This window comes from Phyllobates terribilis, unplaced genomic scaffold (genome assembly GCF_046119375.1).
Source record: "Phyllobates terribilis strain yellow unplaced genomic scaffold, ASM4611937v1 Scaffold_22__1_contigs__length_20350403, whole genome shotgun sequence".
Classification (NCBI taxonomy): Eukaryota; Metazoa; Chordata; class Amphibia; order Anura; family Dendrobatidae; genus Phyllobates; species Phyllobates terribilis.
In genome coordinates, this window is record NW_027362782.1 from 18,459,272 (window position 1) to 18,486,118 (window position 26,847).

Here is a 26,847-nt window from a genome sequence, read left to right on the forward strand (position 1 = left end):
GCATTGTTCTCGGCATTCCGCTGACGTTTAAAAATGCTTCGGAACTCTTCCATTGTTCTCAAAATTCCGCTGACGTTTAAAAATGCTTCGGAAATCTTCCATTGTTTTCAAAATTCCGCTGACGTTTAAAAATGCTTTGGAACTCTTCCATTGTTCTTGGAATTCTGCTGAAGTTAAAAATGCTTCGGAACTCTTCCATTGTTCTCAGAATTCCGCTGACGTTTAAAAATGCTTCGGTACTCTTCCATTGTTCTCGGAATTCCACTGACATATAAAAATGCTTCGGAAATCTTGCATTGTTCTCGGCATTCCGCTGACGTTTAAAAATGCTTCGGAACTCTTCAATTGTTCTCGGAATTCTGCTGAACTTTTAAAATGCTTTGGAACTCTTCCATTGCTCTCGGAATTCTGCTGAAGTTTAAAAATGCTTCGGAACTCTTCCATTGTTCTCGGAATTCTGCTGAAGTTTAAAAATGTTTTGGAACTCTTCCATTGTTCTCAGAATTCCGCTGACGTTTAAAAATGCTTCGGAAATCTTCCATTGTTTTCAAAATTCCGCTGACGTTTAAAAATGCTTCAGAACTCTTCCATTGTTCTCGGAATTCAGCTGACGTTTTAAAATGCATCGGTACTCTTCCATTGTTCTCGGAATTCCGCTGACATATAAAAATGCTTCGGAAATCTTGCATTGTTCTCGGCATTCCGCTGACGTTTAAAAATGCTTCGGAACTCTTCCATTGTTCTCAGAATTCCGCTGACGTTTAAAAATGCTTCGGAAATCTTCCATTGTTTTCAAAATTCCGCTGACGTTTAAAAATGCTTCAGAACTCTTCCATTGTTCTCGGAATTCCGCTGACGTTTAAAAATGCTATGGAACTCTTGCATTGTTCTCGGCATTCCGCTGACGTTTAAAAATGCTTCGGAACTCTTCAATTGTTCTCGGAATTCTGCCGAACTTTTAAAATGCTTTGTAACTCTTCCATTGCTCTCGGAATTCTGCTGAAGTTTAAAAATGCTTCAGAACTCTTCCATTGTTCTCGGAATTCTGCTGTAGTTTAAAAATGCTTCGGAACTCTTCCATTGTTCTCAGAATTCCGCTGACGTTTAAAAATGCTTCGGAAATCTTCCATTGTTTTCAAAATTCCGCTGACGTTTAAAAATGCTTCAGAACTCTTCCATTGTTCTCAGAATTCCGCTGACGTTTTAAAATGCTTCGGTACTCTTCCATTGTTCTCGGAATTCCGCTGACATATAAAAATGCTTCGGAAATCTTGCATTGTTCTCGGCATTCCGCTGACGTTTAGAAATGCTTCGGAACTCTTCCATTGTTCTCAGAATTCCGCTGATGTTTAAAAATGCTTCGGAAATCTTCCATTGTTTTCAAAATTCCGCTGACGTTTAAAAATGCTTCAGAACTCTTCCATTGTTCTCGGAATTCCGCTGACGTTTAAAAATGCTTTGGAACTCTTCCATTATTCTCGGAATTCTGCTGAAGTTTAAAAATGCTTCGGAACTCTTCCATTGTTCTCAGAATTCCGCTGACGTTTAAAAATGCTTCGGTACTCTTCCATTGTTCTCGGAATTCCGTTGAAGTTTAAAAATGCTTCGAAACTCTTCCATTGTTCTCGGAATTCCGTTGAAGTTTAAAAATGCTTCGGAACTCTTTCATTGTTCTCAGAATTCCGCTGACATTTAAAAATGCTTTGGTACTCTTCCATTGTTCTCTGAATTCCGCTGACATATAAAAATGCTTCGGAAATCTTGCATTGTTCTCGGCATTCCGCTGACGTTTAAAAATGCTTCGGAACTCTTCAATTGTTCTCGGAATTCTGCTGAACTTTTAAAATGCTTTGGAACTCTTCCATTGCTCTCGGAATTCTGCTGAAGTTTAAAAATGCTTCAGAACTCTTACATTGTTCTCGGAATTCTGCTGAAGTTTAAAAATGCTTCGGTACTCTTCCATTGTTCTCGGAATTCCGCTGACATATAAAAATGCTTCGGAAATCTTGCATTGTTCTCGGCATTCCGCTGACGTTTAAAAATGCTTCGGAACTCTTCCATTGTTCTCAAAATTCCGCTGACGTTTAAAAATGCTTCGGAAATCTTCCATTGCTTTCAAAATTCCGCTGATGTTTAAAAATGCTTCAGAACTCTTCCATTGTTCTCGGAATTCCGCTGACGTTTAAAAATGCTTTGGAACTCTTCCTTTGTTCTTGGAATTCTGCTGAAGTTAAAAATGCTTCGGAAATCTTGCATTGTTCTCGGCATTCCGCTGACGTTTAAAAATGCTTCGGAACTCTTCAATTGTTCTCGGAATTCTGCTGAACTTTTAAAATGCTTTGGAACTCTTCCATTGCTCTCGGAATTCTGCTGAAGTTTAAAAATGCTTCGGAACTCTTCCATTGTTCTCGGAATTCTGCTGAAGTTTAAAAATGTTTTGGAACTCTTCCATTGTTCTCAGAATTCCGCTGACGTTTAAAAATGCTTCGGAAATCTTCCATTGTTTTCAAAATTCCGCTGACATATAAAAATGCTTCGGAAATCTTGCATTGATCTCGGCATTCCGCTGACGTTTAAAAATGCTTCAGAATTCTTCAATTGTTCTCGGAATTCTGCTGAACTTTTAAAATGCTTTGGAACTCTTCCATTGCTCTCGGAATTCTGCTGAAGTTTAAAAATGCTTCGGAACTCTTCCATTGTTCTCGGAATTCCGTTGAAGTTTAAAAATGCTTCGAAACTCTTCCATTGTTCTCGGAATTCTGCAGAAGTTTAAAAATGCTTCGGAACTCTTCCATTGTTCTCAGAATTCCGCTAACGTTTAAAAATGCTTCGGAAATCTTCCATTGTTTTCAAAATTCCGCTGACGCTTAAAAATGCTTCAGAACTCTTCCATTGTTCTCTGAATTCCGCTGACGTTTAATAATGCTTCGCAACTCTTTCATTGTACTCGGAATTCCGCTAACGTTTAAAAATGGTTCGGAACTCTTCCATTGTTCTCGGAAATCCGTTGAAGTTTAAAAATGCTTCGAAACTCTTCCATTGTTCTGGGAATTCTGCTGAAGTTTAAAAATGCTTCAGAACTCTTCCATTGTTCTCGGAATTCCGCTGACGTTTAATAATGCTTCGCAACTCTTTCATTGTTCTCGGAATTCCGCTGACTTTTAAAAATACTTCGAAACTCTTCCATTGTTCTCCAAATTACGCTGAAGTTTAAAAATGCTTCGGAACCCTTCCATTGTTCTCGGAATTCTGCTGAAGTTTAAAAATGCTTCGGAACTCTTCCATTGTTCTCAGAATTCTGCTGACGTTTAAAAATGCTTCGGAACTCTTCCATTGTTCTCGGAATTCCGCTGAAGTTTAAAAATGCTTCGGACCTCTTCCATTGTTCTAGGAATTCTGCTGAAGTTTAAAAATTCATCTGAACTCTTCCATTATTCTCGGAATTCGTGTGAATTTTAAAAATGCTTCGGAACTCTTCTATTGTTCTCGGAATTCCGCTGAAGTTTAAAAATTCTTAAAATCTCTTACATTGTACTCGAAATTCCGCTGAAGTTTAAAAATGCTTCGGAACTCTTCCATTGCTCTCGGAATTCTGCTGAAGTTTAAAAATGCTTCAGTACTCTTACATTGTTCTCGGAATTCTGCTGACGTTTAAAAATGCTTCGGAACTCCTCCATTGTTCTCTGAATTCCGCTGATGTTTAAAAATGCTTCGGTACTCTTCCTTTGTTCTCGGAATTCCGCTGACATATAAAAATGCTTCGGAAATCTTGCACTGTTCTCGGCATTCCGCTGACGTTTAAAAATGCTTCGGAACTCTTCAATTGTTCTCGGAATTCTGCCGAACTTTTAAAATGCTTTGGAACTCTTCCATTGCTCTCGGAATTCTGCTGAAGTTTAAAAATGCTTCAGAACTCTTCCATTGTTCTCGGAATTCTGCTGTAGTTTAAAAATGCTTCGGAACTCTTCCATTGTTCTCAGAATTCCGCTGACGTTTAAAAATGCTTCGGAAATCTTCCATTGTTTTCAAAATTCCGCTGACGTTTAAAAATGCTTCAGAACTCTTCCTTTGTTCTCGGTATTCCGCTGACGTTTAAAAATGCTTTGGAACTCTTCCATTATTCTCGGAATTCTGCTGAAGTTTAAAAATGCTTCGGAACTCTTCCATTGTTCTCAGAATTCCGCTGACGTTTAAAAATGCTTCTTTACTCTTCCATTGTTCTCGGAATTCCGCTGACATATAAAAATGCTTCGGAAATCTTGCATTGTTCTCGGCATTCCGCTGACGTTTAAAAATGCTTCGGAACTCGTCAATTGTTCTCGGAATTCTGCTGAACTTTTAAAATGCTTTGAAACTCTTCCATTGCTCTCGGAATTCTGCTGAAGTTTAAAAATGCTTCAGAACTCTTCCATCGTTTTCGGAATTCTGCTGAAGTTTAAAAATGTTTCGGAACTCTTCCATTGTTCTCAGAATTCCACTGACGTTTAAAAATGCTTCGGAAATCTTCCATTGTTTTCAAAATTCCGCTGACGCTTAAAAATGCTTCAGAACTCTTCCATTGTTCTCGGAATTCCGCTGACGTTTAATAATGCTTCGCAACTTTTTCATTGTTCTCGGAATTCCGCTGATGGTTAAAAATGCTTCGGAACTCTTCCATTGTTCTCGGAATTCCGTTGAAGTTTAAAAATGCTTCGAAACTCTTCCATTGTTCTCAGAATTCCGCTAACGTTTAAAAATGCTTCTTTACTCTTCCATTGTTCTCGGAATTCCGCTGACATATAAAAATGCTTCGGAAATCTTGCATTGTTCTCGGCATTCCGCTGACGTTTAAAAATGCTTCGGAACTCTTCAATTGTTCTCGGAATTCTGCTGAACTTTTAAAATGCTTTGGAACTCTTCCATTGCTCTCGGAATTCTGCTGAAGTTTAAAAATGCTTCAGAACTCTTACATTGTTCTCGGAATTCTGCTGAAGTTTAAAAATGCTTCGGTACTCTTCCATTGTTCTCGGAATTCCGCTGACATATAAAAATGCTTCGGAAATCTTGCATTGTTCTCGGCATTCCGCTGACGTTTAAAAATGCTTCGGAACTCTTCCATTGTTCTCAAAATTCCGCTGACGTTTAAAAATGCTTCGGAAATCTTCCATTGCTTTCAAAATTCCGCTGATGTTTAAAAATGCTTCAGAACTCTTCCATTGTTCTCGGAATTCCGCTGACGTTTAAAAATGCTTTGGAACTCTTCCATTGTTCTTGGAATTCTGCTGAAGTTAAAAATGCTTCGGAAATCTTGCATTGTTCTCGGCATTCCGCTGACGTTTAAAAATGCTTCGGAACTCTTCAATTGTTCTCGGAATTCTGCTGAACTTTTAAAATGCTTTGGAACTCTTCCATTGCTCTCGGAATTCTGCTGAAGTTTAAAAATGCTTCGGAACTCTTCCATTGTTCTCGGAATTCTGCTGAAGTTTAAAAATGTTTTGGAACTCTTCCATTGTTCTCAGAATTCCGCTGACGTTTAAAAATGCTTCGGAAATCTTCCATTGTTTTCAAAATTCCGCTGACATATAAAAATGCTTCGGAAATCTTGCATTGATCTCGGCATTCCGCTGACGTTTAAAAATGCTTCAGAATTCTTCAATTGTTCTCGGAATTCTGCTGAACTTTTAAAATGCTTTGGAACTCTTCCATTGCTCTCGGAATTCTGCTGAAGTTTAAAAATGCTTCGGAACTCTTCCATTGTTCTCGGAATTCCGTTGAAGTTTAAAAATGCTTCGAAACTCTTCCATTGTTCTCGGAATTCTGCAGAAGTTTAAAAATGCTTCGGAACTCTTCCATTGTTCTCAGAATTCCGCTAACGTTTAAAAATGCTTCGGAAATCTTCCATTGTTTTCAAAATTCCGCTGACGCTTAAAAATGCTTCAGAACTCTTCCATTGTTCTCTGAATTCCGCTGACGTTTAATAATGCTTCGCAACTCTTTCATTGTACTCGGAATTCCGCTAACGTTTAAAAATGGTTCGGAACTCTTCCATTGTTCTCGGAAATCCGTTGAAGTTTAAAAATGCTTCGAAACTCTTCCATTGTTCTGGGAATTCTGCTGAAGTTTAAAAATGCTTCAGAACTCTTCCATTGTTCTCGGAATTCCGCTGACGTTTAATAATGCTTCGCAACTCTTTCATTGTTCTCGGAATTCCGCTGACTTTTAAAAATACTTCGAAACTCTTCCATTGTTCTCCAAATTCCGCTGAAGTTTAAAAATGCTTCGGAACCCTTCCATTGTTCTCGGAATTCTGCTGAAGTTTAAAAATGCTTCGGAACTCTTCCATTGTTCTCAGAATTCTGCTGACGTTTAAAAATGCTTCGGAACTCTTCCATTGTTCTCGGAATTCCGCTGAAGTTTAAAAATGCTTCGGACCTCTTCCATTGTTCTAGGAATTCTGCTGAAGTTTAAAAATTCATCTGAACTCTTCCATTATTCTCGGAATTCGTGTGAATTTTAAAAATGCTTCGGAACTCTTCTATTGTTCTCGGAATTCCGCTGAAGTTTAAAAATTCTTAAAATCTCTTACATTGTACTCGAAATTCCGCTGAAGTTTAAAAATGCTTCGGAACTCTTCCATTGCTCTCGGAATTCTGCTGAAGTTTAAAAATGCTTCAGTACTCTTACATTGTTCTCGGAATTCTGCTGACGTTTAAAAATGCTTCAGAACTCTTCCATTGTTCTCTGAATTCCGCTGATGTTTAAAAATGCTTCGGTACTCTTCCTTTGTTCTCGGAATTCCGCTGACATATAAAAATGCTTCGGAAATCTTGCACTGTTCTCGGCATTCCGCTGACGTTTAAAAATGCTTCGGAACTCTTCAATTGTTCTCGGAATTCTGCCGAACTTTTAAAATGCTTTGGAACTCTTCCATTGCTCTCGGAATTCTGCTGAAGTTTAAAAATGCTTCAGAACTCTTCCATTGTTCTCGGAATTCTGCTGTAGTTTACAAAAGCTTCGGAACTCTTCCATTGTTCTCAGAATTCCGCTGACGTTTAAAAATGCTTCGGAAATCTTCCATTGTTTTCAAAATTCCGCTGACGTTTAAAAATGCTTCAGAACTCTTCCTTTGTTCTCGGAATTCCGCTGACGTTTAAAAATGCTTTGGAACTCTTCCATTATTCTCGGAATTCTGCTGAAGTTTAAAAATGCTTCGGAACTCTTCCATTGTTCTCAGAATTCCGCTGACGTTTAAAAATGCTTCTTTACTCTTCCATTGTTCTCGGAATTCCGCTGACATATAAAAATGCTTCGGAAATCTTGCATTGTTCTCGGCATTCCGCTGACGTTTAAAAATGCTTCGGAACTCGTCAATTGTTCTCGGAATTCTGCTGAACTTTTAAAATGCTTTGAAACTCTTCCATTGCTCTCGGAATTCTGCTGAAGTTTAAAAATGCTTCAGAACTCTTCCATTGTTTTCGGAATTCTGCTGAAGTTTAAAAATGTTTCGGAACTCTTCCATTGTTCTCAGAATTCCACTGACGTTTAAAAATGCTTCGGAAATCTTCCATTGTTTTCAAAATTCCGCTGACGCTTAAAAATGCTTCAGAACTCTTCCATTGTTCTCGGAATTCCGCTGACGTTTAATAATGCTTCGCAACTTTTTCATTGTTCTCAGAATTCCGCTGATGGTTAAAAATGCTTCGGAACTCTTCCATTGTTCTCGGAATTCCGTTGAAGTTTAAAAATGCTTCGAAACTCTTCCATTGTTCTCAGAATTCCGCTAACGTTTAAAAATGCTTCTTTACTCTTCCATTGTTCTCGGAATTCCGCTGACATATAAAAATGCTTCGGAAATCTTGCATTGTTCTCGGCATTCCGCTGACGTTTAAAAATGCTTCGGAACTCTTCAATTGTTCTCGGAATTCTGCTGAACTTTTAAAATGCTTTGGAACTCTTCCATTGCTCTCGGAATTCTGCTGAAGTTTAAAAATGCTTCAGAACTCTTACATTGTTCTCGGAATTCTGCTGAAGTTTAAAAATGCTTCGGTACTCTTCCATTGTTCTCGGAATTCCGCTGACATATAAAAATGCTTCGGAAATCTTGCATTGTTCTCGGCATTCCGCTGACGTTTAAAAATGCTTCGGAACTCTTCCATTGTTCTCAGAATTCCGCTGACGTTTAAAAATGCTTAGGAAATCTTCCATTGTTTTCAAAATTCCGCTGACGTTTAAAAATGCTTCAGAACTCTTCCATTGTTCTCGGAATTCCGCTGACGTTTAAAAATGCTTTGGAACTCTTCCATTGTTCTTGGAATTCTGCTGAAGTTTAAAAATGCTTCGGAACTCTTCCATTGTTCTCAGAATTCCGCTGACGTTTAAAAATGCTTCGATACTCTTCCATTGTTCTCGGAATTCCACTGACATATAAAAATGCTTCGGAAATCTTGCATTGTTCTCGGCATTCCGCTGACGTTTAAAAATGCTTCGGAACTCTTCAATTGTTCTCGGAATTCTGCTGAACTTTTAAAATGCTTTGGAACTCTTCCATTGCTCTCGGAATTCTGCTGAAGTTTAAAAATGCTTCGGAACTCTTCCATTGTTCTCGGAATTCTGCTGAAGTTTAAAAATGTTTTGGAACTCTTCCATTGTTCTCGGCATTCCGCTGACGTTTAAAAATGCTTCAGATTCCTTCAATTGTTCTCGGAATTCTGCTGAACTTTTAAAATGCTTTGGAACTCTTCCATTGCTCTCGGAATTCTGCTGAAGTTTAAAAATGCTTCGGAACTCTTCCATTGTTCTCGGAATTCTGCTGAAGTTTAAAAATGCTTCGGAACTCTTCCATTGTTCTCGGAATTCCGTTGAAGTTTAAAAATGCTTCGAAACTCTTCCATTGTTCTCGGAATTCTGCTGAAGTTTAAAAATGCTTCGGAACTCTTCCATTGTTCTCAGAATTCCGCTAACGTTTAAAAATGCTTCGGAAATCTTCCATTGTTTTCAAAATTCCGCTGACGCTTAAAAATGCTTCAGAACTCTTCCATTGTTCTCGGAATTCCGCTGACGTTTAATAATGCTTCGCAACTCTTTCATCGTACTCGGAATTCCGCTAACGTTTAAAAATGGTTCGGAACTCTTCCATTGTTCTCGGAATTCCGTTGAAGTTTAAAAATGCTTCGAAACTCTTCCATTGTTCTGGGAATTCTGCTGAAGTTTAAAAATGCTTCAGAACTCTTCCATTGTTCTCGGAATTCCGCTGATGTTTAATAATGCTTCGCAACTCTTTCATTGTTCTCGGAATTCCGCTGATGTTTAAAAATGCTTCGGAACTCTTCCATTGTTCTCGGAATTCTGTTGAAGTTTAAAAATGCTTCTAAACTCTTCCATTGTTCTCGGAATTCTGCAGAAGTTTAAAAATGCTTCGGAACTCTTCCATTGTTCTCGGAATTCCGCTGACATATAAAAATGCTTCGGAAATCTTCAATTGTTCTCGGAATTCTGCTGAACTTTTAAAATGCTTTGGAACTCTTCCATTGTTCTCGGAATTCCGCTGACGTTTAAAAATGCTTCACAACTCTTCCATTGTTCTCGGAATTCCGCTGACTTTTAAAAATACTTCGAAACTCTTCCATTGTTCTCCAAATTCCGCTGAAGTTTAAAAATGCTTCGGAACTCTTCCATTGTTCTCGGAATTCTGCTGACGTTTAAAAATGCTTCGAAACTCTTCCATTGTTCTCTGAATTCCGCTGACGTTTAAAAATGCTTCGGTACTCTTCCTTTGTTCTCGGAATTCCGCTGACATATAAAAATGCTTCGGAAATCTTGCATTGTTCTCGGCATTCCGCTGACGTTTAAAAATGCTTCGGAACTCTTCAATTGTTCTCGGAATTCTGCCAAACTTTTAAAATGCTTTGGAACTCTTCCATTGCTCTCGGAATTCTGCTGAAGTTTAAAAATGCTTCAGAACTCTTCCATTGTTCTCGGAATTCCGCTGACGTTTTAAAATGCTTCGGTACTCTTCCATTGTTCTCGGAATTCCGCTGACATATAAAAATGCTTCGGAAATCTTGCATTGTTCTCGGCATTCCGCTTACGTTTAAAAATGCTTCGGAACTCTTCCATTGTTTTCAAAATTCCGCTGACGTTTAAAAATGCTTCAGAACTCTTCCATTGTTCTCGGAATTCCGCTGACGTTTAAAAATGCTTCAGAACTCTTCCATTGTTCTCGGAATTCCGCTGACGATTAATAATGCTTCGCAACTCTTTCATTGTACTCGGAATTCCGCTAACGTTTAAAAATGCTTCGGAACTCTTCCATTGTTCTCGGAATTCCGTTGAAGTTTAAAAATGCTTCGAAACTCTTCCATTGTTCTGGGAATTCTGCTGAAGTTTAAAAATGCTTCAGAACTCTTCCATTGTTCTCGGAATTCCGCTGACGTTTAATAATGCTTCGCAACTCTTTCATTGTTCTCGGAATTCCGCTGATGTTTAAAAATGCTTCGGAACTCTTCCATTGTTCTCGGAATTCTGTTGAAGTTTAAAAATGCTTCTAAACTCTTCCATTGTTCTCGGAATTCTGCTGAAGTTTAAAAATGCTTCGGAACTCTTCCATTGTTCTCGGAATTCCGCTGACATATAAAAATGCTTCGGAAATCTTGCATTGTTCTCGGCATTCCGCTGACGTTTAAAAATGCTTCGGAACTCTTCAATTGTTCTCGGAATTCTGCTGAACTTTTAAAATGCTTTGGAACTCTTCCAATGCTCTCGCAATTCTGCTGACGTTTAAAAATGCTTCGGAACTCTTCCATTGTTCTCGGAATTCCGCTGACGTTTAAAAATGCTTCACAACTCTTCCATTGTTCTCGGAATTCCGCTGACTTTTAAAAATACTTCGAAACTCTTCCATTGTTCTCCAAATTCCGCTGAAGTTTAAAAATGCTTCGGAACCCTTCCATTGTTCTCGGAATTCTGCTGAAGTTTAAAAATGCTTCGGAACTCTTCCATTGTTCTCAGAATTCTGCTGACGTTTAAAAATGCTTCGGAACTCTTCCATTGTTCTCGGAATTCCGCTGAAGTTTAAAAATGCTTCAGACCTCTTCCATTGTTCTAGGAATTCTGCTGAAGTTTAAAAATTCATCTGAACTCTTCCATTATTCTCGGAATTCGTGTGAATTTTAAAAATGCTTCGGAACTCTTCTATTGTTCTCGGAATTCCGCTGAAGTTTAAAAATGCTTAAAATCTCTTACATTGTACTCGGAATTCCGCTGAAGTTTAAAAATGCTTCGGAACTCTTCCATTGCTCTCGGAATTCTGCTGAAGTTTAAAAATGCTTCAGAACTCTTACATTGTTCTCGGAATTCTGCTGACGTTTAAAAATGCTTCGGAACTCTTCCATTGTTCTCTGAATTCCGCTGACGTTTAAAAATGCTTCGGTACTCTTCCTTTGTTCTCGGAATTCCGCTGACATATAAAAATGCTTCGGAAATCTTGCATTGTTCTCGGCATTCCGCTGACGTTTAAAAATGCTTCGGAACTCTTCAATTGTTCTCGGAATTCTGCCGAACTTTTAAAATGCTTTGGAACTCTTCCATTGCTCTCGGAATTCTGCTGAAGTTTAAAAATGCTTCAGAACTCTTCCATTGTTCTCGGAATTCTGCTGTAGTTTAAAAATGCTTCGGAACTCTTCCATTGTTCTCAGAATTCCGCTGACGTTTAAAAATGCTTCGGAAATCTTCCATTCTTTTCAAAATTCCGCTGACGTTTAAAAATGCTTCAGAACTCTTCCATTGTTCTCGGAATTCCGCTGACGTTTTAAAATGCTTCGGTACTCTTCCATTGTTCTCGGAATTCCGCTGACATATAAAAATGCTTCGGAAATCTTGCATTGTTCTCGGCATTCCGCTGACGTTTAAAAATGCTTCGGAACTCTTCCATTGTTCTCAGAATTCCGCTGACGTTTAAAAATGCTTAGGAAATCTTCCATTGTTTTCAAAATTCCGCTGACGTTTAAAAATGCTTCAGAACTCTTCCATTGTTCTCGGAATTCCGCTGACGTTTAAAAATGCTTTGGAACTCTTCCATTGTTCTTGGAATTCTGCTGAAGTTTAAAAATGCTTCGGAACTCTTCCATTGTTCTCAGAATTCCGCTGACGTTTAAAAATGCTTCGATACTCTTCCATTGTTCTCGGAATTCCACTGACATATAAAAATGCTTCGGAAATCTTGCATTGTTCTCGGCATTCCGCTGACGTTTAAAAATGCTTCGGAACTCTTCAATTGTTCTCGGAATTCTGCTGAACTTTTAAAATGCTTTGGAACTCTTCCATTGCTCTCGGAATTCTGCTGAAGTTTAAAAATGCTTCGGAACTCTTCCATTGTTCTCGGAATTCTGCTGAAGTTTAAAAATGCTTCGGAACTCTTCCATTGTTCTCGGAATTCCGTTGAAGTTTAAAAATGCTTTGAAACTCTTCCATTGTTCTCGGAATTCTGCTGAAGTTTAAAAATGCTTCGGAACTCTTCCATTGTTCTCAGAATTCCGCTAACGTTTAAAAATGCTTCGGAAATCTTCCATTGTTTTCAAAATTCCGCTGACGCTTAAAAATGCTTCAGAACTCTTCCATTGTTCTCGGAATTCCGCTGACGTTTAATAATGCTTCGCAACTCTTTCATTGTACTCGGAATTCCGCTAACGTTTAAAAATGGTTCGGAACTCTTCCATTGTTCTCGGAATTCCGTTGAAGTTTAAAAATGCTTCGAAACTCTTCCATTGTTCTGGGAATTCTGCTGAAGTTTAAAAATGCTTCAGAACTCTTCCATTGTTCTCGGAATTCCGCTGATGTTTAATAATGCTTCGCAACTCTTTCATTGTTCTCGGAATTCCGCTGATGTTTAAAAATGCTTCGGAACTCTTCCATTGTTCTCTGAATTCCGCTGACATATAAAAATGCTTCGGAAATCTTGCATTGTTCTCGGCATTCCGCTGACGTTTAAAAATGCTTCGGAACTCTTCAATTGTTCTCGGAATTCTGCTGAACTTTTAAAATGCTTTGGAACTCTTCCATTGCTCTCGGAATTCTGCTGAAGTTTAAAAATGCTTCAGAACTCTTACATTGTTCTCGGAATTCTGCTGAAGTTTAAAAATGCTTCGGTACTCTTCCATTGTTCTCGGAATTCCGCTGACATATAAAAATGCTTCGGAAATCTTGCATTGTTCTCGGCATTCCGCTGACGTTTAAAAATGCTTCGGAACTCTTCCATTGTTCTCAAAATTCCGCTGACGTTTAAAAATGCTTCGGAAATCTTCCATTGCTTTCAAAATTCCGCTGATGTTTAAAAATGCTTCAGAACTCTTCCATTGTTCTCGGAATTCCGCTGACGTTTAAAAATGCTTTGGAACTCTTCCATTGTTCTTGGAATTCTGCTGAAGTTAAAAATGCTTCGGAAATCTTGCATTGTTCTCGGCATTCCGCTGACGTTTAAAAATGCTTCGGAACTCTTCAATTGTTCTCGGAATTCTGCTGAACTTTTAAAATGCTTTGGAACTCTTCCATTGCTCTCGGAATTCTGCTGAAGTTTAAAAATGCTTCGGAACTCTTCCATTGTTCTCGGAATTCTGCTGAAGTTTAAAAATGTTTTGGAACTCTTCCATTGTTCTCAGAATTCCGCTGACGTTTAAAAATGCTTCGGAAATCTTCCATTGTTTTCAAAATTCCGCTGACATATAAAAATGCTTCGGAAATCTTGCATTGATCTCGGCATTCCGCTGACGTTTAAAAATGCTTCAGAATTCTTCAATTGTTCTCGGAATTCTGCTGAACTTTTAAAATGCTTTGGAACTCTTCCATTGCTCTCGGAATTCTGCTGAAGTTTAAAAATGCTTCGGAACTCTTCCATTGTTCTCGGAATTCCGCTGACATATAAAAATGCTTCGGAAATCTTGCATTGTTCTCGGCATTCCGCTGACGTTTAAAAATGCTTCGGAACTCTTCAATTGTTCTCGGAATTCTGCTGAACTTTTAAAATGCTTTGGAACTCTTCCATTGTTCTCGGAATTCCGCTGACGTTTAAAAATGCTTCACAACTCTTCCATTGTTCTCGGAATTCCGCTGACTTTTAAAAATACTTCGAAACTCTTCCATTGTTCTCCAAATTCCGCTGAAGTTTAAAAATGCTTCGGAACTCTTCCATTGTTCTCGGAATTCTGCTGACGTTTAAAAATGCTTCGAAACTCTTCCATTGTTCTCTGAATTCCGCTGACGTTTAAAAATGCTTCGGTACTCTTCCTTTGTTCTCGGAATTCCGCTGACATATAAAAATGCTTCGGAAATCTTGCATTGTTCTCGGCATTCCGCTGACGTTTAAAAATGCTTCGGAACTCTTCAATTGTTCTCGGAATTCTGCCAAACTTTTAAAATGCTTTGGAACTCTTCCATTGCTCTCGGAATTCTGCTGAAGTTTAAAAATGCTTCAGAACTCTTCCATTGTTCTCGGAATTCCGCTGACGTTTTAAAATGCTTCGGTACTCTTCCATTGTTCTCGGAATTCCGCTGACATATAAAAATGCTTCGGAAATCTTGCATTGTTCTCGGCATTCCGCTTACGTTTAAAAATGCTTCGGAACTCTTCCATTGTTTTCAAAATTCCGCTGACGTTTAAAAATGCTTCAGAACTCTTCCATTGTTCTCGGAATTCCGCTGACGTTTAAAAATGCTTCAGAACTCTTCCATTGTTCTCGGAATTCCGCTGACGATTAATAATGCTTCGCAACTCTTTCATTGTACTCGGAATTCCGCTAACGTTTAAAAATGCTTCGGAACTCTTCCATTGTTCTCGGAATTCCGTTGAAGTTTAAAAATGCTTCGAAACTCTTCCATTGTTCTGGGAATTCTGCTGAAGTTTAAAAATGCTTCAGAACTCTTCCATTGTTCTCGGAATTCCGCTGACGTTTAATAATGCTTCGCAACTCTTTCATTGTTCTCGGAATTCCGCTGATGTTTAAAAATGCTTCGGAACTCTTCCATTGTTCTCGGAATTCTGTTGAAGTTTAAAAATGCTTCTAAACTCTTCCATTGTTCTCGGAATTCTGCTGAAGTTTAAAAATGCTTCGGAACTCTTCCATTGTTCTCGGAATTCCGCTGACATATAAAAATGCTTCGGAAATCTTGCATTGTTCTCGGCATTCCGCTGACGTTTAAAAATGCTTCGGAACTCTTCAATTGTTCTCGGAATTCTGCTGAACTTTTAAAATGCTTTGGAACTCTTCCAATGCTCTCGCAATTCTGCTGACGTTTAAAAATGCTTCGGAACTCTTCCATTGTTCTCGGAATTCCGCTGACGTTTAAAAATGCTTCACAACTCTTCCATTGTTCTCGGAATTCCGCTGACTTTTAAAAATACTTCGAAACTCTTCCATTGTTCTCCAAATTCCGCTGAAGTTTAAAAATGCTTCGGAACCCTTCCATTGTTCTCGGAATTCTGCTGAAGTTTAAAAATGCTTCGGAACTCTTCCATTGTTCTCAGAATTCTGCTGACGTTTAAAAATGCTTCGGAACTCTTCCATTGTTCTCGGAATTCCGCTGAAGTTTAAAAATGCTTCAGACCTCTTCCATTGTTCTAGGAATTCTGCTGAAGTTTAAAAATTCATCTGAACTCTTCCATTATTCTCGGAATTCGTGTGAATTTTAAAAATGCTTCGGAACTCTTCTATTGTTCTCGGAATTCCGCTGAAGTTTAAAAATGCTTAAAATCTCTTACATTGTACTCGGAATTCCGCTGAAGTTTAAAAATGCTTCGGAACTCTTCCATTGCTCTCGGAATTCTGCTGAAGTTTAAAAATGCTTCAGAACTCTTACATTGTTCTCGGAATTCTGCTGACGTTTAAAAATGCTTCGGAACTCTTCCATTGTTCTCTGAATTCCGCTGACGTTTAAAAATGCTTCGGTACTCTTCCTTTGTTCTCGGAATTCCGCTGACATATAAAAATGCTTCGGAAATCTTGCATTGTTCTCGGCATTCCGCTGACGTTTAAAAATGCTTCGGAACTCTTCAATTGTTCTCGGAATTCTGCCGAACTTTTAAAATGCTTTGGAACTCTTCCATTGCTCTCGGAATTCTGCTGAAGTTTAAAAATGCTTCAGAACTCTTCCATTGTTCTCGGAATTCTGCTGTAGTTTAAAAATGCTTCGGAACTCTTCCATTGTTCTCAGAATTCCGCTGACGTTTAAAAATGCTTCGGAAATCTTCCATTCTTTTCAAAATTCCGCTGACGTTTAAAAATGCTTCAGAACTCTTCCATTGTTCTCGGAATTCCGCTGACGTTTTAAAATGCTTCGGTACTCTTCCATTGTTCTCGGAATTCCGCTGACATATAAAAATGCTTCGGAAATCTTGCATTGTTCTCGGCATTCCGCTGACGTTTAAAAATGCTTCGGAACTCTTCCATTGTTCTCAGAATTCCGCTGACGTTTAAAAATGCTTAGGAAATCTTCCATTGTTTTCAAAATTCCGCTGACGTTTAAAAATGCTTCAGAACTCTTCCATTGTTCTCGGAATTCCGCTGACGTTTAAAAATGCTTTGGAACTCTTCCATTGTTCTTGGAATTCTGCTGAAGTTTAAAAATGCTTCGGAACTCTTCCATTGTTCTCAGAATTCCGCTGACGTTTAAAAATGCTTCGATACTCTTCCATTGTTCTCGGAATTCCACTGACATATAAAAATGCTTCGGAAATCTTGCATTGTTCTCGGCATTCCGCTGACGTTTAAAAATGCTTCGGAACTCTTCAATTGTTCTCGGAATTCTGCTGAACTTTTAAAATGCTTTGGAACTCTTCCATTGCTCTCGGAATTCTGCTGAAGTTTAAAAATGCTTCGGAACTCTTCCATTGTTCTCGGAATTCTGCTGAAGTTTAAAAATGCTTCGGAACTCTTCCATTGTTCTCGGAATTCCGTTGAAGTTTAAAAATGCTTTGAAACTCTTCCATTGTTCTCGGAATTCTGCTGAAGTTTAAAAATGCTTCGGAACTCTTCCATTGTTCTCAGAATTCCGCTAACGTTTAAAAATGCTTCGGAAATCTTCCATTGTTTTCAAAATTCCGCTGACGCTTAAAAATGCTTCAGAACTCTTCCATTGTTCTCGGAATTCCGCTGACGTTTAATAATGCTTCGCAACTCTTTCATTGTACTCGGAATTCCGCTAACGTTTAAAAATGGTTCGGAACTCTTCCATTGTTCTCGGAATTCCGTTGAAGTTTAAAAATGCTTCGAAACTCTTCCATTGTTCTGGGAATTCTGCTGAAGTTTAAAAATGCTTCAGAACTCTTCCATTGTTCTCGGAATTCCGCTGATGTTTAATAATGCTTCGCAACTCTTTCATTGTTCTCGGAATTCCGCTGATGTTTAAAAATGCTTCGGAACTCTTCCATTGTTCTCTGAATTCCGCTGACATATAAAAATGCTTCGGAAATCTTGCATTGTTCTCGGCATTCCGCTGACGTTTAAAAATGCTTCGGAACTCTTCAATTGTTCTCGGAATTCTGCTGAACTTTTAAAATGCTTTGGAACTCTTCCATTGCTCTCGGAATTCTGCTGAAGTTTAAAAATGCTTCAGAACTCTTACATTGTTCTCGGAATTCTGCTGAAGTTTAAAAATGCTTCGGTACTCTTCCATTGTTCTCGGAATTCCGCTGACATATAAAAATGCTTGGGAAATCTTGCATTGTTCTCGGCATTCCGCTGACGTTTAAAAATGCTTCGGAACTCTTCCATTGTTCTCAAAATTCCGCTGACGTTTAAAAATGCTTCGGAAATCTTCCATTGCTTTCAAAATTCCGCTGATGTTTAAAAATGCTTCAGAACTCTTCCATTGTTCTCGGAATTCCGCTGACGTTTAAAAATGCTTTGGAACTCTTCCATTGTTCTTGGAATTCTGCTGAAGTTAAAAATGCTTCGGAAATCTTGCATTGTTCTCGGCATTCCGCTGACGTTTAAAAATGCTTCGGAACTCTTCAATTGTTCTCGGAATTCTGCTGAACTTTTAAAATGCTTTGGAACTCTTCCATTGCTCTCGGAATTCTGCTGAAGTTTAAAAATGCTTCGGAACTCTTCCATTGTTCTCGGAATTCTGCTGAAGTTTAAAAATGTTTTGGAACTCTTCCATTGTTCTCAGAATTCCGCTGACGTTTAAAAATGCTTCGGAAATCTTCCATTGTTTTCAAAATTCCGCTGACATATAAAAATGCTTCGGAAATCTTGCATTGATCTCGGCATTCCGCTGACGTTTAAAAATGCTTCAGAATTCTTCAATTGTTCTCGGAATTCTGCTGAACTTTTAAAATGCTTTGGAACTCTTCCATTGCTCTCGGAATTCTGCTGAAGTTTAAAAATGCTTCGGAACTCTTCCATTGTTCTCGGAATTCCGCTGACATATAAAAATGCTTCGGAAATCTTGCATTGTTCTCGGCATTCCGCTGACGTTTAAAAATGCTTCGGAACTCTTCAATTGTTCTCGGAATTCTGCTGAACTTTTAAAATGCTTTGGAACTCTTCCATTGTTCTCGGAATTCCGCTGACGTTTAAAAATGCTTCACAACTCTTCCATTGTTCTCGGAATTCCGCTGACTTTTAAAAATACTTCGAAACTCTTCCATTGTTCTCCAAATTCCGCTGAAGTTTAAAAATGCTTCGGAACTCTTCCATTGTTCTCGGAATTCTGCTGACGTTTAAAAATGCTTCGAAACTCTTCCATTGTTCTCTGAATTCCGCTGACGTTTAAAAATGCTTCGGTACTCTTCCTTTGTTCTCGGAATTCCGCTGACATATAAAAATGCTTCGGAAATCTTGCATTGTTCTCGGCATTCCGCTGACGTTTAAAAATGCTTCGGAACTCTTCAATTGTTCTCGGAATTCTGCCAAACTTTTAAAATGCTTTGGAACTCTTCCATTGCTCTCGGAATTCTGCTGAAGTTTAAAAATGCTTCAGAACTCTTCCATTGTTCTCGGAATTCCGCTGACGTTTTAAAATGCTTCGGTACTCTTCCATTGTTCTCGGAATTCCGCTGACATATAAAAATGCTTCGGAAATCTTGCATTGTTCTCGGCATTCCGCTTACGTTTAAAAATGCTTCGGAACTCTTCCATTGTTTTCAAAATTCCGCTGACGTTTAAAAATGCTTCAGAACTCTTCCATTGTTCTCGGAATTCCGCTGACGTTTAAAAATGCTTCAGAACTCTTCCATTGTTCTCGGAATTCCGTTGAAGTTTAAAAATGCTTCGAAACTCTTCCATTGTTCTGGGAATTCTGCTGAAGTTTAAAAATGCTTCAGAACTCTTCCATTGTTCTCGGAATTCCGCTGACGTTTAATAATGCTTCGCAACTCTTTCATTGTTCTCGGAATTCCGCTGATGTTTAAAAATGCTTCGGAACTCTTCCATTGTTCTCGGAATTCTGTTGAAGTTTAAAAATGCTTCTAAACTCTTCCATTGTTCTCGGAATTCTGCTGAAGTTTAAAAATGCTTCGGAACTCTTCCATTGTTCTCGGAATTCCGCTGACATATAAAAATGCTTCGGAAATCTTGCATTGTTCTCGGCATTCCGCTGACGTTTAAAAATGCTTCGGAACTCTTCAATTGTTCTCGGAATTCTGCTGAACTTTTAAAATGCTTTGGAACTCTTCCAATGCTCTCGCAATTCTGCTGACGTTTAAAAATGCTTCGGAACTCTTCCATTGTTCTCGGAATTCTGCTGACGTTTAAAAATGCTTCGGAACTCTTCCATTGTTCTCGGAATTCCGCTGACGTTTAAAAATGCTTCACAACTCTTCCATTGTTCTCGGAATTCCGCTGACTTTTAAAAATACTTCGAAACTCTTCCATTGTTCTCCAAATTCCGCTGAAGTTTAAAAATGCTTCGGAACCCTTCCATTGTTCTCGGAATTCTGCTGAAGTTTAAAAATGCTTCGGAACTCTTCCATTGTTCTCAGAATTCTGCTGACGTTTAAAAATGCTTCGGAACTCTTCCATTGTTCTCGGAATTCCGCTGAAGTTTAAAAATGCTTCAGACCTCTTCCATTGTTCTAGGAATTCTGCTGAAGTTTAAAAATTCATCTGAACTCTTCCATTATTCTCGGAATTCGTGTGAATTTTAAAAATGCTTCGGAACTCTTCTATTGTTCTCGGAATTCCGCTGAAGTTTAAAAATGCTTAAAATCTCTTACATTGTACTCGGAATTCCGCTGAAGTTTAAAAATGCTTCGGAACTCTTCCATTGCTCTCGGAATTCTGCTGAAGTTTAAAAATGCTTCAGAACTCTTACATTGTTCTCGGAATTCTGCTGACGTTTAAAAATGCTTCGGAACTCTTCCATTGTTCTCTGAATTCCGCTGACGTTTAAAAATGCTTCGGTACTCTTCCTTTGTTCTCGGAATTCCGCTGACATATAAAAATGCTTCGGAAATCTTGCATTGTTCTCGGCATTCCGCTGACGTTTAAAAATGCTTCGGAACTCTTCAATTGTTCTCGGAATTCTGCCGAACTTTTAAAATGCTTTGGAACTCTTCCATTGCTCTCGGAATTCTGCTGAAGTTTAAAAATGCTTCAGAACTCTTCCATTGTTCTCGGAATTCTGCTGTAGTTTAAAAATGCTTCGGAACTCTTCCATTGTTCTCAGAATTCCGCTGACGTTTAAAAATGCTTCGGAAATCTTCCATTCTTTTCAAAATTCCGCTGACGTTTAAAAATGCTTCAGAACTCTTCCATTGTTCTCGGAATTCCGCTGACGTTTTAAAATGCTTCGGTACTCTTCCATTGTTCTCGGAATTCCGCTGACATATAAAAATGCTTCGGAAATCTTGCATTGTTCTCGGCATTCCGCTGACGTTTAAAAATGCTTCGGAACTCTTCCATTGTTCTCAGAATTCCGCTGACGTTTAAAAATGCTTAGGAAATCTTCCATTGTTTTCAAAATTCCGCTGACGTTTAAAAATGCTTCAGAACTCTTCCATTGTTCTCGGAATTCCGCTGACGTTTAAAAATGCTTTGGAACTCTTCCATTGTTCTTGGAATTCTGCTGAAGTTTAAAAATGCTTCGGAACTCTTCCATTGTTCTCAGAATTCCGCTGACGTTTAAAAATGCTTCGATACTCTTCCATTGTTCTCGGAATTCCACTGACATATAAAAATGCTTCGGAAATCTTGCATTGTTCTCGGCATTCCGCTGACGTTTAAAAATGCTTCGGAACTCTTCAATTGTTCTCGGAATTCTGCTGAACTTTTAAAATGCTTTGGAACTCTTCCATTGCTCTCGGAATTCTGCTGAAGTTTAAAAATGCTTCGGAACTCTTCCATTGTTCTCGGAATTCTGCTGAAGTTTAAAAATGTTTTGGAACTCTTCCATTGTTCTCAGAATTCCGCTGACGTTTAAAAATGCTTCGGAAATCTTCCATTGTTTTCAAAATTCCGCTGACATATAAAAATGCTTCGGAAATCTTGCATTGTTCTCGGCATTCCGCTGACGTTTAAAAATGCTTCAGATTCCTTCAATTGTTCTCGGAATTCTGCTGAACTTTTAAAATGCTTTGGAACTCTTCCATTGCTCTCGGAATTCTGCTGAAGTTTAAAAATGCTTCGGAACTCTTCCATTGTTCTCGGAATTCTGCTGAAGTTTAAAAATGCTTCGGAACTCTTCCATTGTTCTCGGAATTCCGTTGAAGTTTAAAAATGCTTTGAAACTCTTCCATTGTTCTCGGAATTCTGCTGAAGTTTAAAAATGCTTCGGAACTCTTCCATTGTTCTCAGAATTCCGCTAACGTTTAAAAATGCTTCGGAAATCTTCCATTGTTTTCAAAATTCCGCTGACGCTTAAAAATGCTTCAGAACTCTTCCATTGTTCTCGGAATTCCGCTGACGTTTAATAATGCTTCGCAACTCTTTCATTGTACTCGGAATTCCGCTAACGTTTAAAAATGGTTCGGAACTCTTCCATTGTTCTCGGAATTCCGTTGAAGTTTAAAAATGCTTCGAAACTCTTCCATTGTTCTGGGAATTCTGCTGAAGTTTAAAAATGCTTCAGAACTCTTCCATTGTTCTCGGAATTCCGCTGATGTTTAATAATGCTTCGCAACTCTTTCATTGTTCTCGGAATTCCGCTGATGTTTAAAAATGCTTCGGAACTCTTCCATTGTTCTCTGAATTCCGCTGACATATAAAAATGCTTCGGAAATCTTGCATTGTTCTCGGCATTCCGCTGACGTTTAAAAATGCTTCGGAACTCTTCAATTGTTCTCGGAATTCTGCTGAACTTTTAAAATGCTTTGGAACTCTTCCATTGCTCTCGGAATTCTGCTGAAGTTTAAAAATGCTTCAGAACTCTTACATTGTTCTCGGAATTCTGCTGAAGTTTAAAAATGCTTCGGTACTCTTCCATTGTTCTCGGAATTCCGCTGACATATAAAAATGCTTCGGAAATCTTGCATTGTTCTCGGCATTCCGCTGACGTTTAAAAATGCTTCGGAACTCTTCCATTGTTCTCAAAATTCCGCTGACGTTTAAAAATGCTTCGGAAATCTTCCATTGCTTTCAAAATTCCGCTGATGTTTAAAAATGCTTCAGAACTCTTCCATTGTTCTCGGAATTCCGCTGACGTTTAAAAATGCTTTGGAACTCTTCCATTGTTCTTGGAATTCTGCTGAAGTTAAAAATGCTTCGGAAATCTTGCATTGTTCTCGGCATTCCGCTGACGTTTAAAAATGCTTCGGAACTCTTCAATTGTTATCGGAATTCTGCTGAACTTTTAAAATGCTTTGGAACTCTTCCATTGCTCTCGGAATTCTGCTGAAGTTTAAAAATGCTTCGGAACTCTTCCATTGTTCTCGGAATTCTGCTGAAGTTTAAAAATGTTTTGGAACTCTTCCATTGTTCTCAGAATTCCGCTGACGTTTAAAAATGCTTCGGAAATCTTCCATTGTTTTCAAAATTCCGCTGACATATAAAAATGCTTCGGAAATCTTGCATTGATCTCGGCATTCCGCTGACGTTTAAAAATGCTTCAGAATTCTTCAATTGTTCTCGGAATTCTGCTGAACTTTTAAAATGCTTTGGAACTCTTCCATTGCTCTCGAAATTCTGCTGAAGTTTAAAAATGCTTCGGAACTCTTCCATTGTTCTCGGAATTCCGTTGAAGTTTAAAAATGCTTCGAAACTCTTCCATTGTTCTCGGAATTCTGCAGAAGTTTAAAAATGCTTCGGAACTCTTCCATTGTTCTCAGAATTCCGCTAACGTTTAAAAATGCTTCGGAAATCTTCCATTGTTTTCAAAATTCCGCTGACGCTTAAAAATGCTTCAGAACTCTTCCATTGTTCTCTGAATTCCGCTGACGTTTAATAATGCTTCGCAACTCTTTCATTGTACTCGGAATTCCGCTAACGTTTAAAAATGGTTCGGAACTCTTCCATTGTTCTCGGAAATCCGTTGAAGTTTAAAAATGCTTCGAAACTCTTCCATTGTTCTGGGAATTCTGCTGAAGTTTAAAAATGCTTCAGAACTCTTCCATTGTTCTCGGAATTCCGCTGACGTTTAATAATGCTTCGCAACTCTTTCATTGTTCTCGGAATTCCGCTGACTTTTAAAAATACTTCGAAACTCTTCCATTGTTCTCCAAATTCCGCTGAAGTTTAAAAATGCTTCGGAACCCTTCCATTGTTCTCGGAATTCTGCTGAAGTTTAAAAATGCTTCGGAACTCTTCCATTGTTCTCAGAATTCTGCTGACGTTTAAAAATGCTTCGGAACTCTTCCATTGTTCTCGGAATTCCGCTGAAGTTTAAAAATGCTTCGGACCTCTTCCATTGTTCTAGGAATTCTGCTGAAGTTTAAAAATTCATCTGAACTCTTCCATTATTCTCGGAATTCGTGTGAATTTTAAAAATGCTTCGGAACTCTTCTATTGTTCTCGGAATTCCGCTGAAGTTTAAAAATTCTTAAAATCTCTTACATTGTACTCGAAATTCCGCTGAAGTTTAAAAATGCTTCGGAACTCTTCCATTGCTCTCGGAATTCTGCTGAAGTTTAAAAATGCTTCAGTACTCTTACATTGTTCTCGGAATTCTGCTGACGTTTAAAAATGCTTCGGAACTCTTCCATTGTTCTCTGAATTCCGCTGATGTTTAAAAATGCTTCGGTACTCTTCCTTTGTTCTCGGAATTCCGCTGACATATAAAAATGCTTCGGAAATCTTGCACTGTTCTTGGCATTCCGCTGACGTTTAAAAATGCTTCGGAACTCTTCAATTGTTCTCGGAATTCTGCCGAACTTTTAAAATGCTTTGGAACTCTTCCATTGCTCTCGGAATTCTGCTGAAGTTTAAAAATGCTTCAGAACTCTTCCATTGTTCTCGGAATTCTGCTGTAGTTTAAAAATGCTTCGGAACTCTTCCATTGTTCTCAGAATTCCGCTGACGTTTAAAAATGCTTCGGAAATCTTCCATTGTTTTCAAAATTCCGCTGACGTTTAAAAATGCTTCAGAACTCTTCCTTTGTTCTCGGAATTCCGCTGACGTTTAAAAATGCTTTGGAACTCTTCCATTATTCTCGGAATTCTGCTGAAGTTTAAAAATGCTTCGGAACTCTTCCATTGTTCTCAGAATTCCGCTGACGTTTAAAAATGCTTCTTTACTCTTCCATTGTTCTCGGAATTCCGCTGACATATAAAAATGCTTCGGAAATCTTGCATTGTTCTCGGCATTCCGCTGACGTTTAAAAATGCTTCGGAACTCGTCAATTGTTCTCGGAATTCTGCTGAACTTTTAAAATGCTTTGAAACTCTTCCATTGCTCTCGGAATTCTGCTGAAGTTTAAAAATGCTTCAGAACTCTTCCATTGTTTTCGGAATTCTGCTGAAGTTTAAAAATGTTTCGGAACTCTTCCATTGTTCTCAGAATTCCACTGACGTTTAAAAATGCTTCGGAAATCTTCCATTGTTTTCAAAATTCCGCTGACGCTTAAAAATGCTTCAGAACTCTTCCATTGTTCTCGGAATTCCGCTGACGTTTAATAATGCTTCGCAACTTTTTCATTGTTCTCGGAATTCCGCTGATGGTTAAAAATGCTTCGGAACTCTTCCATTGTTCTCGGAATTCCGTTGAAGTTTAAAAATGCTTCGAAACTCTTCCATTGTTCTCAGAATTCCGCTAACGTTTAAAAATGCTTCTTTACTCTTCCATTGTTCTCGGAATTCCGCTGACATATAAAAATGCTTCGGAAATCTTGCATTGTTCTCGGCATTCCGCTGACGTTTAAAAATGCTTCGGAACTCTTCAATTGTTCTCGGAATTCTGCTGAACTTTTAAAATGCTTTGGAACTCTTCCATTGCTCTCGGAATTCTGCTGAAGTTTAAAAATGCTTCAGAACTCTTACATTGTTCTCGGAATTCTGCTGAAGTTTAAAAATGCTTCGGTACTCTTCCATTGTTCTCGGAATTCCGCTGACATATAAAAATGCTTCGGAAATCTTGCATTGTTCTCGGCATTCCGCTGACGTTTAAAAATGCTTCGGAACTCTTCCATTGTTCTCAGAATTCCGCTGACGTTTAAAAATGCTTAGGAAATCTTCCATTGTTTTCAAAATTCCGCTGACGTTTAAAAATGCTTCAGAACTCTTCCATTGTTCTCGGAATTCCGCTGACGTTTAAAAATGCTTTGGAACTCTTCCATTGTTCTTGGAATTCTGCTGAAGTTTAAAAATGCTTCGGAACTCTTCCATTGTTCTCAGAATTCCGCTGACGTTTAAAAATGCTTCGATACTCTTCCATTGTTCTCGGAATTCCACTGACATATAAAAATGCTTCGGAAATCTTGCATTGTTCTCGGCATTCCGCTGACGTTTAAAAATGCTTCGGAACTCTTCAATTGTTCTCGGAATTCTGCTGAACTTTTAAAATGCTTTGGAACTCTTCCATTGCTCTCGGAATTCTGCTGAAGTTTAAAAATGCTTCGGAACTCTTCCATTGTTCTCGGAATTCTGCTGAAGTTTAAAAATGTTTTGGAACTCTTCCATTGTTCTCGGCATTCCGCTGACGTTTAAAAATGCTTCAGATTCCTTCAATTGTTCTCGGAATTCTGCTGAACTTTTAAAATGCTTTGGAACTCTTCCATTGCTCTCGGAATTCTGCTGAAGTTTAAAAATGCTTCGGAACTCTTCCATTGTTCTCGGAATTCTGCTGAAGTTTAAAAATGCTTCGGAACTCTTCCATTGTTCTCGGAATTCCGTTGAAGTTTAAAAATGCTTCGAAACTCTTCCATTGTTCTCGGAATTCTGCTGAAGTTTAAAAATGCTTCGGAACTCTTCCATTGTTCTCAGAATTCCGCTAACGTTTAAAAATGCTTCGGAAATCTTCCATTGTTTTCAAAATTCCGCTGACGCTTAAAAATGCTTCAGAACTCTTCCATTGTTCTCGGAATTCCGCTGACGTTTAATAATGCTTCGCAACTCTTTCATTGTACTCGGAATTCCGCTAACGTTTAAAAATGGTTCGGAACTCTTCCATTGTTCTCGGAATTCCGTTGAAGTTTAAAAATGCTTCGAAACTCTTCCATTGTTCTGGGAATTCTGCTGAAGTTTAAAAATGCTTCAGAACTCTTCCATTGTTCTCGGAATTCCGCTGATGTTTAATAATGCTTCGCAACTCTTTCATTGTTCTCGGAATTCCGCTGATGTTTAAAAATGCTTCGGAACTCTTCCATTGTTCTCGGAATTCTGTTGAAGTTTAAAAATGCTTCTAAACTCTTCCATTGTTCTCGGAATTCTGCAGAAGTTTAAAAATGCTTCGGAACTCTTCCATTGTTCTCGGAATTCCGCTGACATATAAAAATGCTTCGGAAATCTTG